This window comes from Pocillopora damicornis, chromosome 13 (genome assembly GCF_964200805.1).
Source record: "Pocillopora damicornis chromosome 13, jaPocDami1.2, whole genome shotgun sequence".
NCBI classification, from domain to species: domain Eukaryota; kingdom Metazoa; phylum Cnidaria; class Anthozoa; order Scleractinia; family Pocilloporidae; genus Pocillopora; species Pocillopora damicornis.
In genome coordinates, this window is record NC_142682.1 from 13,523,525 (window position 1) to 13,540,617 (window position 17,093).

Here is a 17,093-nt window from a genome sequence, read left to right on the forward strand (position 1 = left end):
TAGATAGATAGATAGATAGATAGATAGATAGATAGATGGGGTATTTAAATCACATCGCAGCCCGAAGGCTGAATTAAGTAACTTTTACAACTTTTAAAAGGACGATAATAATCTATGATAAATCTATGTTAAATATAATAGTAAAAAATGTTTAAATTTGTAAAACTTTTCCATCCTTGAACTAAAATTTAAGAAATGATCTATGTATTATGAGAAGATGCGTTGAATAGCCGGGATATTGCGAGTATGAAATTGTTATTTGCCCTATTGGTGTGAACGCGCGGTAAAACAAAGGGACGATTGTATCGAAAATTATAAACAACATTATTTTTCTGTGGCAGTACTCCATGTAGCTTATGGTTGGGGTCGGCTACTATGGCGTCAAACAGTTTATTGCATAGCTGACTATGGTGTTTGGTTATTGGCGTTATTCCCAAAACTTCGCAGGCTTTGTTGTAGCTCATGCTGGGCAAAATTATCGATATTGCCCTTTTCTCGATATGTATGAGCTCGTTCTTAAGGTACTGCGGAAGAACCTTGTGAAAAACCGGAACTACGTAGTCTATCGTAGATCGAACACATGAAAGATAGAAAAGAACTAGGTCTGAAGGAGGTAGTCGGGCCCGTTTCAGCTGTACAAGAAAGTATAGTTTTTTCACAGGACGAAATTGCAAGAATCCGTAAACGGAAACGTGGCAGAAACATGTTAAACCGTTCTGGAAACACGACGGATAACCTGTATTTCCGTTACCGGTTTCGTGACGTTTTCTCGCGTTTCCGTTGCTGCGTATACAACGGAACCGGACCACTTTTTGTGCATGTTAAACATAACGGAAACATGGAGTTGCATGTTTCTGCCACGTTTCAGAAATACGGAAACATGTGATTTCGTCCTGTGTTTGTTGGTTTTCTTAACTAACTTGTTAATGTGGGCGTTCCAAGTTAAGTTGTCGCTTATAGTTATACCTAGTAACTTAGCACTGTTTACACTTCAATTTCCTTATCATTGATGGACACCAAATCGAAGGCCTCAGGGTTCCGGGAAAACGAGATTCTCAACTCTTTGCATTTATCTGGATTTAGCACTACCCTGTTCTTACGGGACCATTCGATTAATTCGTCGGTTATACCTTGGGCGTTACTGGTATTTCCCTTTTGAATTACCTCAGAGGCGGTTGTGTCGTCAACAAATATCCACATTAGTAGTGATTTGATATCTAAATCGTTGATCATCAAGACAAATAACCACGGACCCAGTTTAGTACTCTGTGGTACCCCAGAGGGAACTGGACCCCACTCGGAAAAGCAGCCCTCGGCTAACTTGATGCGTTGGAATCTATCGGAAAGGAAATCTATGATCCAATTTACAACACTGCGGGGTATGTCTAGTTTAAGACTAGGCAAAACCATACATGGCACAAGAATTGGATAGGCGTGCCCTGCCCAGATAGCAAATAACACCCCAGGATATATCCAAATAATAAAGGTTTTAAATTTTTATATGGCTTCTCAACATTTTTTTCGAAATACCCCAAATGGAAAATAATACTTAGAAGTAACTGGATAAAGATATCAGAATGGGTTATTAGTTAACTATATTATGGGGTAAAAATTAATTATCGACTATAAATTTCCGCCTTGCATGCGACTTGCGCTTTCATACACGACTCCCCGCGCGTGAACACGGTTGATCTCATTTTGAAGCCATCCAAAGCAATGTGTTCACTTTTTCATCAGGTTGATGAACAAGGGAGTGACTCTGATATTCCTGCCACTGATGCTGTCACTGTTGGTGATGAAGCATTGCCAGAAGGTTCCACATCCAGACGGCAGAGCCTAGTTGTTCCGCAAGAAGGTTCCGAAGAGAGCGATGAAAGCTCCAGTTTAGACAACGAGTCCCAGGTGCAGCTAAATCGCTTCTTACAGCTTCGAGACGTCAGTCCAGTACGTCACAAGTTATCAGTGCCGTGGAATACAGCGCACGAACGTTCTAAACGCAGATACCTTCGGAAAGCTCAACAATGTATTTCTGCAATGTTGGATGTCCTGGCACCAGAAAATTCGCAAGAACTGTGGACGGAACTGTATGCAGCAAGAGTCAGGTTGTGTTCGAAGGCGGAAGTGAAAAAGAGACTGGGCTTCTAAACTATGAATGCATTTGCTGAAAGCTACTTGAATGCGCAACATTGGAGCACCAGACGGCAAATACTCTCTGATGGCAGACAGGTTATCCCTTAAGGAGATGAGGGAGTTTATTCAAATCGTTACTAGCTATCGCTACAACATTGCCCGACGCCACAGGCTGATACATGGAAGAGCTGCTCCTCTTCCAAACAGGAGAATAGGAGAATGAGAATTGAACTGGTAAAAAATTAGAACATTTTGTTTCTTTCATAACGAGTCCACACGTTATTCAAGATGTTCCTTTCGGGGAAAAACGTCTGAAATTGTCGACTGGCGAGATCATAAAAACACCCAATGCTAATCAGGGCAATGATACCAGAGCGTATTGTCCAGCAGTATCAACAATACTGCTGTGAAACCAACTTTGAGCCTATGAGTAAGAGAACTCTACAGAGAGTTTAGGTCGTGTGTTCTTTTTCTGTTCGCAAGTCTCTGCAAGGACTTGATAACTTTTCAGCATCAGGAGTGGAAGCAGTTGATGCTTTAAAAAAACTCGCAGACAAGCTTGTTGACTGTGGCAAGACTCAGCAATGGGCGAGGGAAATTAAACAGCAACTTCGTTCTTCGAAGCAGTACCTAAAGGGCGACTACAAGGTGGTGCATATTTTATAATTATGCGTTGCATAAGTGATATAGTAAACTTCTTACTATGATACGCGGCTACCTCTTTCTTCTCTCCAAGTCTTTTTTATGCTTAATTTATGAAACAACAGTTTACGATTCACTGTAATACGCTTACACACATGTATACAACGCTGAGAATCGGTTAAGTAATCTTTTTTTAAATGTCAATCACATGCGCATACGTTGCTTTGCAAATATATACTGAATCACGCGCTTGTCATTTTACTTTTTATTTTAGGTACATGCAGTGGAGGCCTCAAAGGTTCCCGAACAGTGTCTAATTTACGCGCTAAGTGACCCAAGCAATGCTGAATTTCGGGGCTCCTACGACCATCTCCACAATGAGTCATATGAGCAGTGTTATGAGTTACAGGAAGTATTTTGTACCATAGAAGATGAGTGTTCAAGTGCGCTCTCGTCAGCAGAAGATCAAGCTGACATAAAGCATACCATCAAACAAGCAAGGGATGATATCATTAGCTGGAAAGCCCATCAGCTACGTGCAGTCCACCAAGCTGAGGTGAAGCATTCAGTTTTAGCCAAACTCGACAGCCGATCGGTACTGTTAGTCCAGGACTGGGCAATGAATTATATGCCCCGAAAATATCGAGAGGCACAGTCAGATTGGTTTGCGAAGCGAGGATTGCCATGGCACATTAGCGTTGCCATAAGAAGGTCAGAGGATTCTGAGCATTTTGAATCGCAGACACCTGTTCACGTATTTCAAAGCTGCGCCCAAGACAGTGTGACGTGGTTTCCGAGTAATGCTTGACTGCCTCACTACCCTAGCCTGAAAAAGGAAATTCCAGAGCGGGAAGTGGCTCACTAAAAACAAGATAACGCTGGCTGTTATCACAGCGGAAATTCAATCATCTCAGCTAAGCTGGCCGGTGATGCCATGGGAGTGGCTGTTGTAAGAAACGACTTTTCGGACCCTCAAAGTGGAAAGGGGGTATATATGTGATCGCAAAGCGGCAACAATCAAGGGAAAGTACGTTGGAAGGTACGTAAACGAAGGCAATGATGTCATCAACGCTCTACAGTTCAAAAGAGCCATTGAATCTGGCCAAGAAACCACATGAGTGAAAGCAAGTTATGTTGCTGCCAAACCTTCAAACACCTTTAATATCAAATGGGATGGCATAAGCTTACTCAACAATTTTGAGTACGATGAAAGTGGCGCACGAGTGTGGAAAGCATTCAATGTTGGTTCCGGCCATCCCATTTGACATATTAAGGAAAGCTCTGTTAAAGCGGGGAATATAAGCCGAATGACATGCTTTTCCCGTGTCCAGAAGAAGGATGTGTAAAAGCATACAGTCGCTTTGAAAATCTCCAGACACACCTAAATACTGGAAAACACCAAATGATGCTCGAACAGGAAACTCTTTACGATAAAGCTAAAAGAGAATATTCTTCCAAGCTGACGGAGGGACGCAGTCAAATACCAAGCGTTCAAGTTGCTGCACAATCAAAGAGTGACGGCTTGCCGCCTTTCTCAATGGGTTGGGCCCTGAAGGTTAAGAAAAAGGTGCGTTTTACAAAGAAACAGACCGAATTCTTAACTGACCAATTTCAAAAAGGGGAGTATAGTGGACGGAAAAGGGATCCACAGGAAGTTTCGAAAACCATGAGCCTAGCAAGAGACCAAGCGGGGGACGCCGATTTCAACCTGATGAAGTCCTTACGTCGCAGCAGATTAGTAGCTTCTTCAACCGTCTTTCAGCAAAGAAGCGATTAGAAGTTACAGCCGCCGGTAACTAAGCAAAAGCTAGAGAAGTCTCAGAAGTGGACGTGGAGAGCGTCGACGAGGACGAAATTTCCATCTATCTGCAGTGTGAGCAAATGTGATAAGAGATATGGCTATTCAACATCCGATTGTATCTTTTGATCTAAACATCTGCGAACTTGTACAAAAACGTACACCCACAACCTTAAGAGTGGATAGGCTAAGAGACCTATGAATCGACCTTGGGCTGGATCTTTCACCTCAGAAGAGGAAAAAGCCATTCATCGCACGACCCACACAATTAGTCCAGGAGTGTACCTGCTCTTCCAAATAACGGAGGGAACGTTTTACGAATGACTGATCCGCTGATTATAAAAGCGGTGCGTGTATTATTTACAAGAAGGCGTTGCGTGACAACAGAGTCTTACATATCGGATTTCAGTCACTCGAGCTCACTACTGCTTGTGAAACCTCCTTATCTTTGTGTTGGACGATTTTCAGTATATTCGAAACTGAGTGCAGAAGGCGCAGAGGGGATGAAAATGCTCGAATCCATGTTCACCGGATGAAAAGTAAACGTAAACTAACGGCTTTGTGGAAATTTAACCTGTTGAGTGCAATTCAACTGTTTAACCTGTTGTGTGAAGAATTATGCAGAATTATGGCGTGATTCTCAGGGTAGCCAAAGTCGAAAATTGTTTCTCCTGTCTCTGCATATAAAAAATCAGGTGTAGTTATAGACATAATAATAATTTAATATGTTTCTAGTCATTTTAACGGCCAGTGAAGATAAAACTGACCCAAACAGTTATTTGTGTCCAACGCGTTTAATTTTATTACTATGCATATCATTATGGCGTCATAGTAATTTAACCGAAATTCGCCTGGTGGTCATCTTTTGATAGTCAAAGGTCCCGAAGAAATAAAACCCAAATCGTAAAGAACTATCTTCCAAGGCTTCTTGGTAGTGTTATTGAAAACTTTGAGACACTACCACATGTATTTTTGCCAAGCTATTCTAGGACACCTTTGCCTTAATTAAGGCCGAAGATGTCGTCTCTTAATAGGGGCGTAGCTCCTCCAAGAATAAGAGGAGACAAAAACTATCACTTTGTCTCGATAATGCTATTCCAACTCAATATTTCTGTAACTAGAAAAGTCCTTCTGTTACATTTTTGTTAGCATGACAAGTGCCTGAAAAGTGCATAATTTCAGGATCGCGCTTGGTGAAATTTGAGCTATTTACCCCCGATATGTTAAAACAAATTTTTCCCGTTAAAGTGCATATTTCAAAAACCTAACCCCATTTCCGTTTGTTTACTAGATAAGGCTACCCACAAGCAAAAAATGAACCAAATCGATTTTTGACCGTGTCCGCGACTTTTTCGATAATCTGCGATTTTTATTGACATTTACTCTTAATCTATAAGAACTTACTTAAACAATGCTCAGTTCTGTCGCCTCGTCCGTAAAACAGAGATCCTTGGGCGATTTACCCTTTTTTTTTTGGTGCCCATGTCACTTCTAAATTTTCATAATCGCTGATGCTTTCTGAATCATCAATCGACGTTCGAAACGTCTTACTCGCTCGAAGAAATCCATTCTGCACGCTGAAAGAGATAGAGCCAAAAAACTCAGCTTAGGTGGATACAAGCAAAGACGTAGACATAAAAATATCAGTTAATCTTTTCGTGAAAAAGATTAAGAATTCAGAGTGAGAGATCCTAAAATTAGAATCTTGAAATAAGTTAAATCCACATACTAAAGTTCACACGGCAACCTGGTGGACAATCAGACATGGTTTGATGCTACTCTGGTTTACAGATTGAATGACTGGAACCGAAGAAGTTACAATTCATAGACCCAACGTTTCGACACTCCTGTCTAGTGCATTCATTAGGGGTGATCTAAACGCTGCAACAAGAGGTCCTTATATATGATCACTAATTAGCGGCCTTTTTGACGAGTTGTAAATAGGCGTCACGAAGCAAACCGCCATCGTCACGATTTAAAGGAGCGTGGGCGGAGTTAATATGCCAAGCCTCCACACAAAGGCGCTGGTGGTAACGCCGATTAGTGGCGAAAATTTTAGAATTATCCCACCCAATTGTATGGTTGGTTAGGCATGTGTGCTCCGATAACGCTGAATTTTCCTTTTTGCAAAAGAAAACCGCTTTTTGGTGCTCTTTTAAACGTGTACCAAACTGACGTTTGGTCTGTCCGATGTATTCGTTGTCACAGTCATTGCAAGGAATAGAATAAATGGCGTCGGTTCGTTGTTCTTTCGTGACAGGATACTTAGGTTTGGCGAAAATATGCCCCAAAGTCTGGAAAGGTTTTTGAGCAACTTTAGCGTTGTGGCTATTCAAAATTCTCTTGATGGGTTCCGTAACATCCTGAATGTAAGGAATAACAGCAAAACCAGTCGCTGGTTTCCTTTTATCAAGAGTGTCACTAGTTGTAACTGGTTTTTCGCAGTTACGGAGAAAGGTTTTTGTATAGCCATTTGCCTTTAGAACATTAGAACCATATTACCTCTCCTCAGCATTCGAATCGAGTGAAGATGGTAGACAGTCAGCCCCCCTAAGTAAAGTTTTGGCTACAGACTTTTTATGGCAAATAGGGTGGTGAGAGTCGAAAGCGAGGTATTTGTCGGTGTGGGTAGGTTTACGGTAGACCCTTGTCTCTAAATTACCCTGAATCCCTCTGGACACATTTAAATCAAGAAAGGGCAAATGTCTATCCTTTTCACGCTCAAGGGTGAATTGGATAGACGGCTCTACTGAATTCAAATGCAACAGGAGGCTATGGCGTAACATACCGTTCAAAATTCAGTCAGGGTATTTTCCCTATCGAAAAATTAATTTTCGTGTCGGAAATCAATTTAGAGGGTCCGTTAATGTTGGCCTCTTTCAGACCTCCTCATTGTCTGCTATTTCCCGTGTCTAATATTATTTCCCGTGTCTGATATTATTTCCCATGTCTGTATTTACTGAGTGGATTTCGACTTATCGCCGTGCTTTATATTAATCCTCGAGTCCTTAAATTATTCGTTACAATCATTGAGCCCGAAATTGGTCTCATTGCCGAAGCCTGATAATTTTGTTCAATCGCCGACTCTGATAACCGCAGAGAGTACTCTCCTACCCAGACTTCTCACGGTACAAGGTTAGGATAGTTTTAGATAGGTAATAAAAACTGTATAGCAATAAAAAAGACCACAGTTAGTCTTCTCCTTTAGCTTCGTGCATATTGTACAATTAAGAAATGTACCATTGCCATAAGGGTATTGATTATGACCAATTTTAGGAAGCATTTCTCTATTTCCTCGCAATAAATGAAGAAAGCCCTGTTTTGGTATTCATGGTGATTTTGGCAAAATTTTGACACTATCATCACAGTTTGTTAAGTTATCGTACAATATCTGACGGATTCTTCAGATGAAAGTATCACTGGAAAAGTTATGACAACTTTTCGTGAATGTTTTAACACTACAACATACGACAATAATCAGCTCGTGCTTTAATAACATGCTACTAGAGCCGAAAAGCCACCTTATAGAGAAAATCAGCAACATTTGAGGGAAAAAGTACGTTTACAGTGGCGGACATTTAGTTGTAAAGGCAGGTTTAAGAGCAAGGAAACTTGTAAAGTAAGATGAAATCAAACCAAGAGTCCACAGTTATTCTGCCACAACAATATGTTATTCACTAAATGTTGTCCACGTTTCATTAATGAAATGACTAATCACGTTCCTATCATTAAAAACAAAAACCTTGATCTTCTTGCATTAGATGTATGACAAAAAGACAAGTAAACGATGCTAATATGAAACCGAAAGGAACTAAATTGAGAAATGCGAACAGATCGGAGAAACGCCCAAAAAGAAGGAAATTATCTGTTACGCCACAGCTGTGGTCTTGTCTATCTTATTCATAAATTTAACACAACTTCAAAAGTTGTCAGCGTATAATTCAAATTTGGCTCAAGCGATTTTAAAAAGGCAATAAGACTCTTGTGGCCTAACGTATAATTTGACCATCTCAACGAAACTGTCTCTTTATCACAAAAAGAAGAATACCTAAACCATGTTTATGGTTATGATGCAGTGTTTTCACAGTGCGCTGTATATTTTTTATTTTCTCGCTAAAAGTTCAGAATGACATCTTGAAGAACATGGACCGTCAGCAAGTAACTCTACTTGTATTACTTGTATTACTCAATCTCAGTGCCGCGTTCGACACCATAGACCATCAAGCACTATTAAGTCGCCTTAGGTTGAGTTTTGGGATACGTGGATATGCGTTAGAGTGGATCGCGTCGTATCTTTCTGACAGGACACAACGTGTTTCTTTTGAAAATAACTTCTCTCAGAGTCGTTATCTGTCCTGTGGTGCACCCCAAGGATCATGCCTCGGTCCGCTGTTATTCACAATGTATGCGAGCAAGCTCTCTGACATCATCAAAGGTCATCTTCCTCGGGCACACGCCTATGTTTACACGTTTACATCTTCCTAAGAGGCATGGGTATTTATCAGAAAACCATCTTATACTAATCGAAGATGTCATTGCCCCGAAATCGAACAACAACGTTCTCATTAAGAAAGATATAGATCGTTTTAAGGCTTCCCGTCCGGTAAAGGCTGATACAGAGAAGGAATTGTAAGGACGGAGTGAGGAAATATCATATGTGAGCGATCTATTACAACATGTTGCTTTCTCTCGAACTACTATATACTAATTCCAGTTGCTCGTGTTGATCAAAATTATGTTGTCACCAGAATTCTTGAGAAGGTTGAAGAGTTGGAAAGAGAGAAACATACTGTTCTGTTTATACTGGACAATGCAGACCAGAGGAAAAGGTGAAGAAAGGAAAAACTTGACAACTACTTTCGTAGAATTGTTTAGCAAAGCTCTCAGAAAGCAAAGGGAAACGATATATTTCAAAACTTCTACTCACGAGTTAAGAGTTCCCAAAAATGTGGATAATTTTAAAGTGAGTACTCTGAACTGAAGCAGGAGGTGTTAGGTAATGTTCAATTAGTCTTAAGTTGATTTTTAGATTGTGGAACTCGTTTAGGTTTTGTCTTTGTTGATGGGAGAACAATGTTGAGTCACACGATGTACACAGTATGTGAACCAAACAATATTTGCATTCAATTGACCTTTTTTTTCTTTTCAATTTTGGATTAATTTTTTGGATACCTAATGTGAAATCAGTCCGCTTTTAAAAAGGTTAAAACATGCTTTATTGGAGTAATGACTGCAGAGTCTTGGAAACCACTACTTACAAGTTGCAAAAGCTCTTATTGCCACAACTTGCGTTATGACTTGGCTTCTGAGTAACTCAAAGATTTCATATGCAGAACCATTTGTTTTACCTATGTACTAAAATCCTTTTAATCATAATGAATATGTTAGATAGCACGTGATAGTTAAAATACAAAACTATTCCTCTTTGTACCAAAGTAGATGTAAAGCACTGACATAACTTCTCTTCTTGAATTTTACAGACTCACTGTACCAACACTTGCCACCCATTGTACTTTTAAAAAGTCAGCATTTGGATATAACAAGGCTTTACAGGAGAGCAAAGCGAACAGCCATGGCAAAATGAAAAAGTTGATAATTATGTTGTGCAATTCCCATCCATTATAGGAAATTAAGTTTTTTTAAAGACACAGAACACAAACCACAAGTCACATTCAAATAGTAGTCCTTCCCATTCTTGGAAGAATTTTGATCATATTAAGTCTTATACTAAGTGGAAGGCCATCTAAGTCTAGTACTGAAGAAAGAGTTTGAAAAAGTGTCCAAGTTCGTTAACAGAGGCATCTGTGGAGATAGTTCATGTTTTCAGGTCTACAATCATTTTAATTACGAAAAAAAAAGTGTTGCCTGTTTCTTCTTGGTCCGACAAAACTTTGGTGTCTGGAAGGAGTTAAAATGCAAGAAAAGTTACTGTAAAATATCAAGATATTCCCATTGGTTGTTTCATTGCTTGAGGGGTTTTATCTATATATAACTGTTTGAGTAGTATCCGTAATTCAGACATCCCATTAATTACCTGCTACCGTTTTTGTAGATTCTTTAACTTGGAGACTCTCTCTTTTGAAGTTCCCCTCTTTAACAAGATTATCCTGAGTTGGAATCTTTCTGATATTTGTTCCTCTGCCATTCCTGAATTTAATTTCGCTTTCCTTTATGACAAGGTATTGTTGCAAGTTCTGTCTTAAGAAATGTTATTATTCAGGAATTCCCTTATTTTAAGTTTTCTTTTTAGTCATTACCAACAATCCAAGACAAAATGGCAGATATCCCTCATTATGCAAGCTTTCAGGGCCCTTTTAAAATGGCTGCTTAGTAAGGCTTGTGTTAGGCCATAACTTTTAAGCTGGGAAGCAGCGTTCATGATAACTTTGTGAAAAAAGTGGTGTTTGGCAGGAATGATAATCGAACCTCGATACACTTAATTACCATTACCAAAATGTAACACGTCTTTCGAGGTTTCATGCGAAGAAATATGACTCCTAATAACTACAATAATCTCCTATATGTTCTCTGTAAATTGCCATCAAGTGCCACTACAAATCCTTCCATCTCTCCTTGGGTAAGAAACGAGTCCAAAAAGTGGTCTTCGCATTCTCTCCTTCGAAGGTTGTCCTATCGTAATGGCCTGTTTTGGATCAATTTCTCATAGTTTGGAGCAGGGAATTTTTCACTTAAAACTGCTTCCTTTTCCTCTTTTAAGTATGAGCAGGGGAGCCAAATATTGAGCTTTAAATACGGCGAAAATCCTAAGGAAATCTAAGCAAAAGAACCCCCAAAAGAAGGAAATCTGTTCGCCATTTCGCAATCGGTGCATAAAATAAACCCAAGGATGGTGGGGAAGAAGCGGTAAAACAATTAATAAATTTTATTATAATTTGTTGGGAAGTAAAAACGTATTTGTAACGACTTTTCGCTCCAAATATGACAAGTAAGTATGCTGAATGCTGCATATGGAAAACAGAAAAACCAAGAAATGTCTATATTTAATATCGGCTAAAGAAAATCTATTTAATTGGGCATTATCGGTTATGTCCCGCGAACGCTTGACACAACGTTTCGCCATTTTGGATACATCTGAGCATGCGCTTGCGCGTTTCCGCTGGACTGCCTCTTAAAATTTCGTGGGACCAAAATGTCACCAGTTGTAGCTAATAAATTTGCTCAGATGCATCTCATAGATAATATAAGCAATCGAAACGGGTCTTCCTCGTAAAACTATCTCGTCGCCTAGTTTTGCGAATAGTTGTAGTTTCGTAATTTAGGAAATTGGCTCGCTATATCGAGGGTTCGTTATGTCGAAAACTTCGGCCTAAAGGATTTGCGGACTTGGAGCAAAAATGGTTGTCATATCGCGAGATTGTTAACAGTTGCTGTTTTGTTTTTTTTGTTTTTGTTTTTTTTGTTTTTTGTTTTGTTGTTGTTTTTATTGTTTTTTTTTTGGTGTGACGGGGCTTTAATGTCTTTATGGAGCTACAGCACCTTGTTTTTAAAGCGCGAATGACAAATTTCAGTGGAATTCTCTAACAAACGGCGAAACAAGGCATTGGACTGAAAACTCTTGCATCTTTTAACTTTTACCACAGAAAGCCCTAAAAGACAAAGAAGTTTACACAACCAATAAGAGACACAGAGGATGAAGGGGATCTGTAAATACGTCGATAGTGTCAGTATCGGCATTTAGAATTAGCTGTTAACTATGAAGTTCTTCTTTTGTTACAAACTGAAATGTTTTGATTCCTTTTTGAGATTTTTCTTTTGTTCTTAACTATAAATCTGTTTTTTCTTTCAATTTGTTGGAAATCTATAACCGAGTATCATACTCGACAGATACTTCTTTAGCATGAAAATAACTCCATTTAAGTATAAAAAGGTTACGCAGAACTTTCATTTATATACGTCCAAACAAAGTTTTAATCTCACTTTTCTTATACTAAAAATAATACCAAAATATTCAGTATTAATGCTTTGAGTCAAAATAAAGCAGAAACATAATGATTATGCCGTAGAGCAGTATTTTTCTTGTTAAATACTAAAACAAATTAACGAATATCTTTAAGTGTAAACAAACGGTAGAAGTTTCGTGCGGAAGTAAAAAAAAAATGAAAATACTTTATGAATCATGTTTTTCTTTAAAGCTCAGTCATTTTAATACTAACGCAATTTGGTATTCTCTTGCCTTCTTATAACTAGTAAATTTCGCTAACCGTAGATTAATAGAAGTGATTAGTTCGCGTAGACCGGGAATAACATTTGGGCCAATAAGTTATTCGAAGAACATTCCCCCTCGTTTTTAAGAGCAAAAGTTGAGAGATTTTCAAAAAAATAAAATACTTAATTGATTTATATTTACAAAAGGAGTAAAGTCGCAATAATATTTCAAATGTTCAATGTTTACTGTATTCTTAATATTGAAATATCTTGGCCGCACTAGGAGAGTTTGTAATCACTGATTCATTGCGGACCCTGACTCATTGTCAGAATTTCGCAAGTATAGGCTTCAAATTAAATTGGGAAGCAATACTCGAATCCAAAAATAACCTGAAAAGCACCGCGTGTTCCACAAAATTCTATCAACTATAGATAAATTTTCCTCGCCGTTTAAACAGCTTTCGTCGCTAGTCCATGCCACCACGCCAGTTGCGTGAATCGCAATAAGGAAAAATTCAAAGAAGAACTTTGGATCAGCCATATCGAATCCTACCTCGAAAATTTATACGCAGTCTCAGTTTACTTGTCAGTCATAACGACTTGTGAAGAAGATTCGTGATGGATACCGCCATCAAACAAAATATAAAATAATGATGAATTAACGCATGCGTATTCCGTTTCGCTACTGTTTTGGTTCTTTTCTTGTTGTTAACGTTAAGACTCTCGATGGTCGTTAATGTAGAGTGGTCACTTGTGCGAACAAAGTAGCCAAGTAACCCTGTAAAAATTCAAGATTTTATTAACTCAGTGTTGGACTTTGTTCAATTCGCCGAATATAAGAATAAGATAATTAGTATACAAAGTACGCAGTATGAATAATATGACATGAAGTATTTGAACCTTTTCAAATCCTGCGCATCTGATTACAATAAAGGGTATTAGGCATGAGGTCTGCTCGATGAAAATTTTTAACTTAAACATTTGGGCTAGACCATAACAATAACACAACTTTTTTGACCACTCCAGAATTTTCAAACAAGGCCAGTCTTGTAAAGGTGACTAATATATCAACAATTTTGCACGCAAATTCATAATTCTTAGTTTAAAATTGATTTTCATTCAGGTATTTGGCGTTTGCGAGTGAGCCCTGTGTAGACACTAACACATCTATCTAGCCCCAACGTGAGTGTACTAAATTAGTTAGGAAATGGAAAGCTAGATAGAACATGGTATGACACAGCTAAAAGGTGTTTCAGTTAATGCCTTCTAATTCTTTTCTTTCCTCTTTGCCCTGCCTTTTTTTTCTGTCAGAGGGTTTAAAGGCAGTTTTAGACTCCTTTTTAATCACAGCACTTACAATGATGAATTTAAGTTATAGGGTCGTAAGGTGGAGCTTAACTTTTTAGAGAAAGGATATTTCCTCTCTAAATTATGCTTAACCTTTATTTTAAACCTCCAGATTGGATCACTGTAATAATCAATTTTGGATTTTATTATTTTAACTGAAACCAGTCATCTCTCTATTGTAGCTAGGGCTGCCTGACAGGGACCTTATTTCTTTAAGTTTACATTCTACAGTGTGATTCTACTCAACGCTTAAAATTTTCGTCAAAATGCCACGGAGGCTTTTATTCAAATATCATAGAAATCTCAGACTTCATTGTATATGTGCTAGCGAATACTTCCATAATTGTTCGATTTAGAGTCTACTGAATTGCTTAGCCATATCTATTTGAAAAAAAGAAATCTTCGATAGGGTCATGCCATGACGAACTTCATCGCATCGGTATTGCTTGATATTGGATGCAACAAAGCATAAGCTTAACTGAATTTAAGGTACGTATTCATTACCAGTGAGAAATTTTCCTCCCAATGATGTGTCTGAAAATTTATTTTTCTGGGTTTGGTAAAGTGAATTCTTAACTGTAGAGTACAATCCGCTGACACAGATCTTCGTTAAATCTGATACGCAGTAATGCCCACACAGTACTTGACGCTGGAGGTAGAATGCTTCCAGTCCAGGGGGAGACGTACGACAAAGACTTCAGAGATCAGAAAAACTTTCTTTTTTCAAAAGATCACAGAGCCTCATCATTGGCTAATTGTGACCCTCCACGGGATTTCAGGGAATAAGGTGAACGCACGCTGACTAGCTCGCTATAACAATAGAACGAGCTTTTGACACGTTAGCTGCGTGTAAGTTACTTGCCTCATTAACTTCGCAACCATTGTCTTGCTTCGCACCGTAGAAATAAATGAACGTGTTAAGATCTTGCTCGCAACTTTGCACGATGTTACACGGTGACCGTGCCAATTTTATAACACGTCTCTTAGCTCGTAAGATGCCAAGATCAGCGTACTGTAAATAATAGTCGGCTTAGCTCGGAAAACATCGTTTTGCGCCGGCTAACTAGCTGTTATTTATTTTAAAAATGCCGGTTTGTTGGTGCCGTAAAATTGGCGAAGTGCACAAAAAAACCACGCTAAATAAAAGTACACTTAAGATATAAACTTTCATCGTTTTATTGAGCAAAAAGCAATCTGCAAAAAGCGGAGTCCAATCTATAAGCAAAAAGTACAGTAAAGTATCGAAAAAAGCAACCGATCACAATTTTCTAACTAGTAATTCCGTAAAAATCCGCCGTATAATATTCTTTAAAACTGCAATTTTTTTCTTTACTCCATAGACATACACACAAGTTGGTTTTATCAGCGATAGAGCAGTAAACCTTTACAGTGAAGTAATTAAAAGAAAGTATACCAATAATCAATATCACGAAATCTTGGTGGTACATTAAAGGGAATTTGAAGAACATAAACGAAGATCGGGCATACAATTCCCTACTGGCTCATAATTATCTAACTATATAATAGATACAAAAAAGCACTTCTGGTATATTTCAAGCTATATGCGAAAGAAATGACACAAAATTCCTCTCTGCCTTTTTGAAAAACAACTAAAACGCAAGCAAAAAGTTGAAAATCCGATATCTTTGACTTATCCGTTCGTTTTTTTGGGGGAAGAGTGAGTACCTCCTCTGTCTGATAGAGGAGGACATTTCATGCGTTAATCTAGATATTTATTTCGTCGTAGGAAACGGCTTTATTTAGAATACCCAAATCTTTAGGAGGATTAGTACTTGAACTCGGGGCGTCCGGCTTCTCGTTTTGCACGGCTTCATTCGAGATGCCCAGTGTCTCGTACTGGTTGTATCCAACGTTGGAGACTGGTATTTCTTCATAACGAGCATTACCTTCCTTCTCATCCCTTAAAGCGTAAGTTGCAAGATTTGGGAGGGAAACTTCTGTGGGCATACCATCTGAACTACGCCTTTGGATTTTACCATTGCGTCGCTTGCAGTAACGAACAAGGTAAATTAAAATGAGAGCAAGAAAAAAAAACTCCTCCACATGTAATGCCAATTCCCATTGCCAAGGAAATCTTTGGCTTTGTAGTTTCTAAGTATAATAAGAGTAAAAAATCAAAAATATAAGCATGGAAGGGGAAAATCACTGAGGAAAGTCAAAGCAAAATTCAACAAAAAAGGTGAATGAGAAAAGAAGGCCGTTCAAACCAGACATGAATTTTGTATCTTAATAGCACTTAGATATATCAACATGCATTAGGCAGCATTAGCGGGGGTTCTATTTCATTTCATTCTTTGGTTTTTTTTTAGTCCGTGCGATATAAAAACAACAACAACAACAAAATAAAACAAACAAAAAGTAAATATTTTTTGAACGGCAATCGAAACTTTGAAAAATAACAAATTGTAGGAAATTATTTATGACCTAGGATAGCAGTGGACAAGACTCCAAGGCTTATGATCACAGATTGGTTGCTTAAAATCATATACCCTCTCTATTTACCTTCTCTGCCATTTTTAACTCTTAAGGACTCAGGATCAACTCTCAAAGAGCCCATTCTGCCATCTTTTATTCCCTCTTTAAGTGGTGCTAACGCTTCTTCAGTTTTTAGCTTCCCCTTAAATTTTAACTTGAATTCCACCACAACACTTCCTTTTCTGGTCATAAACACAAAGACAATCAGTTAATTCATTACCTGACTGTATTTATAGCATAGTGCTCTCGTATTGTAGTGAAAGACAGATGCAGGAGATCATTATCGCCATTTACTTAGTTTCAAGTACCTGAATGATAGAATTCTTACAGCAACAAAGTTATCATCTTTGGAATATTGCTGCTGAATCTGAAATAAAGATAAATAAAGAATGTGTGAAAGGATAATTAACCAGTAAAATTATTATTAGACTAATATAAATGAACAGTCACGGGAAACCAAATCAACGTTATAAATAAGAACCTAAAATTCGATACTTTTAAAGCTTGGTAAAGC

The 17,093-nt window shown here is 38.4% G+C and overlaps 2 pseudogenes across 1 annotated transcript in view; both read right to left on the minus strand.

Moving 5' to 3' along the window:
* Positions 1-200: 200 nt before the first annotated feature.
* Positions 201-1,384, minus strand: LOC149035583 (uncharacterized; annotated as a pseudogene).
* A 13,859-nt stretch (positions 1,385-15,243) lies between these two features.
* LOC149035584 (von Willebrand factor D and EGF domain-containing protein-like) overlaps positions 15,244-17,093 on the minus strand; it is a 42,014-nt pseudogene continuing 40,164 nt past the window's right edge. The window contains exons 29-31 of the transcript XR_016182342.1: positions 16,888-16,946; positions 16,607-16,761; positions 15,244-16,195 (exon numbers count right to left, since the gene is read on the minus strand). The product of XR_016182342.1 is annotated as a von Willebrand factor D and EGF domain-containing protein-like (transcript). The remainder of the gene's footprint in view (positions 16,196-16,606; positions 16,762-16,887; positions 16,947-17,093) is intronic.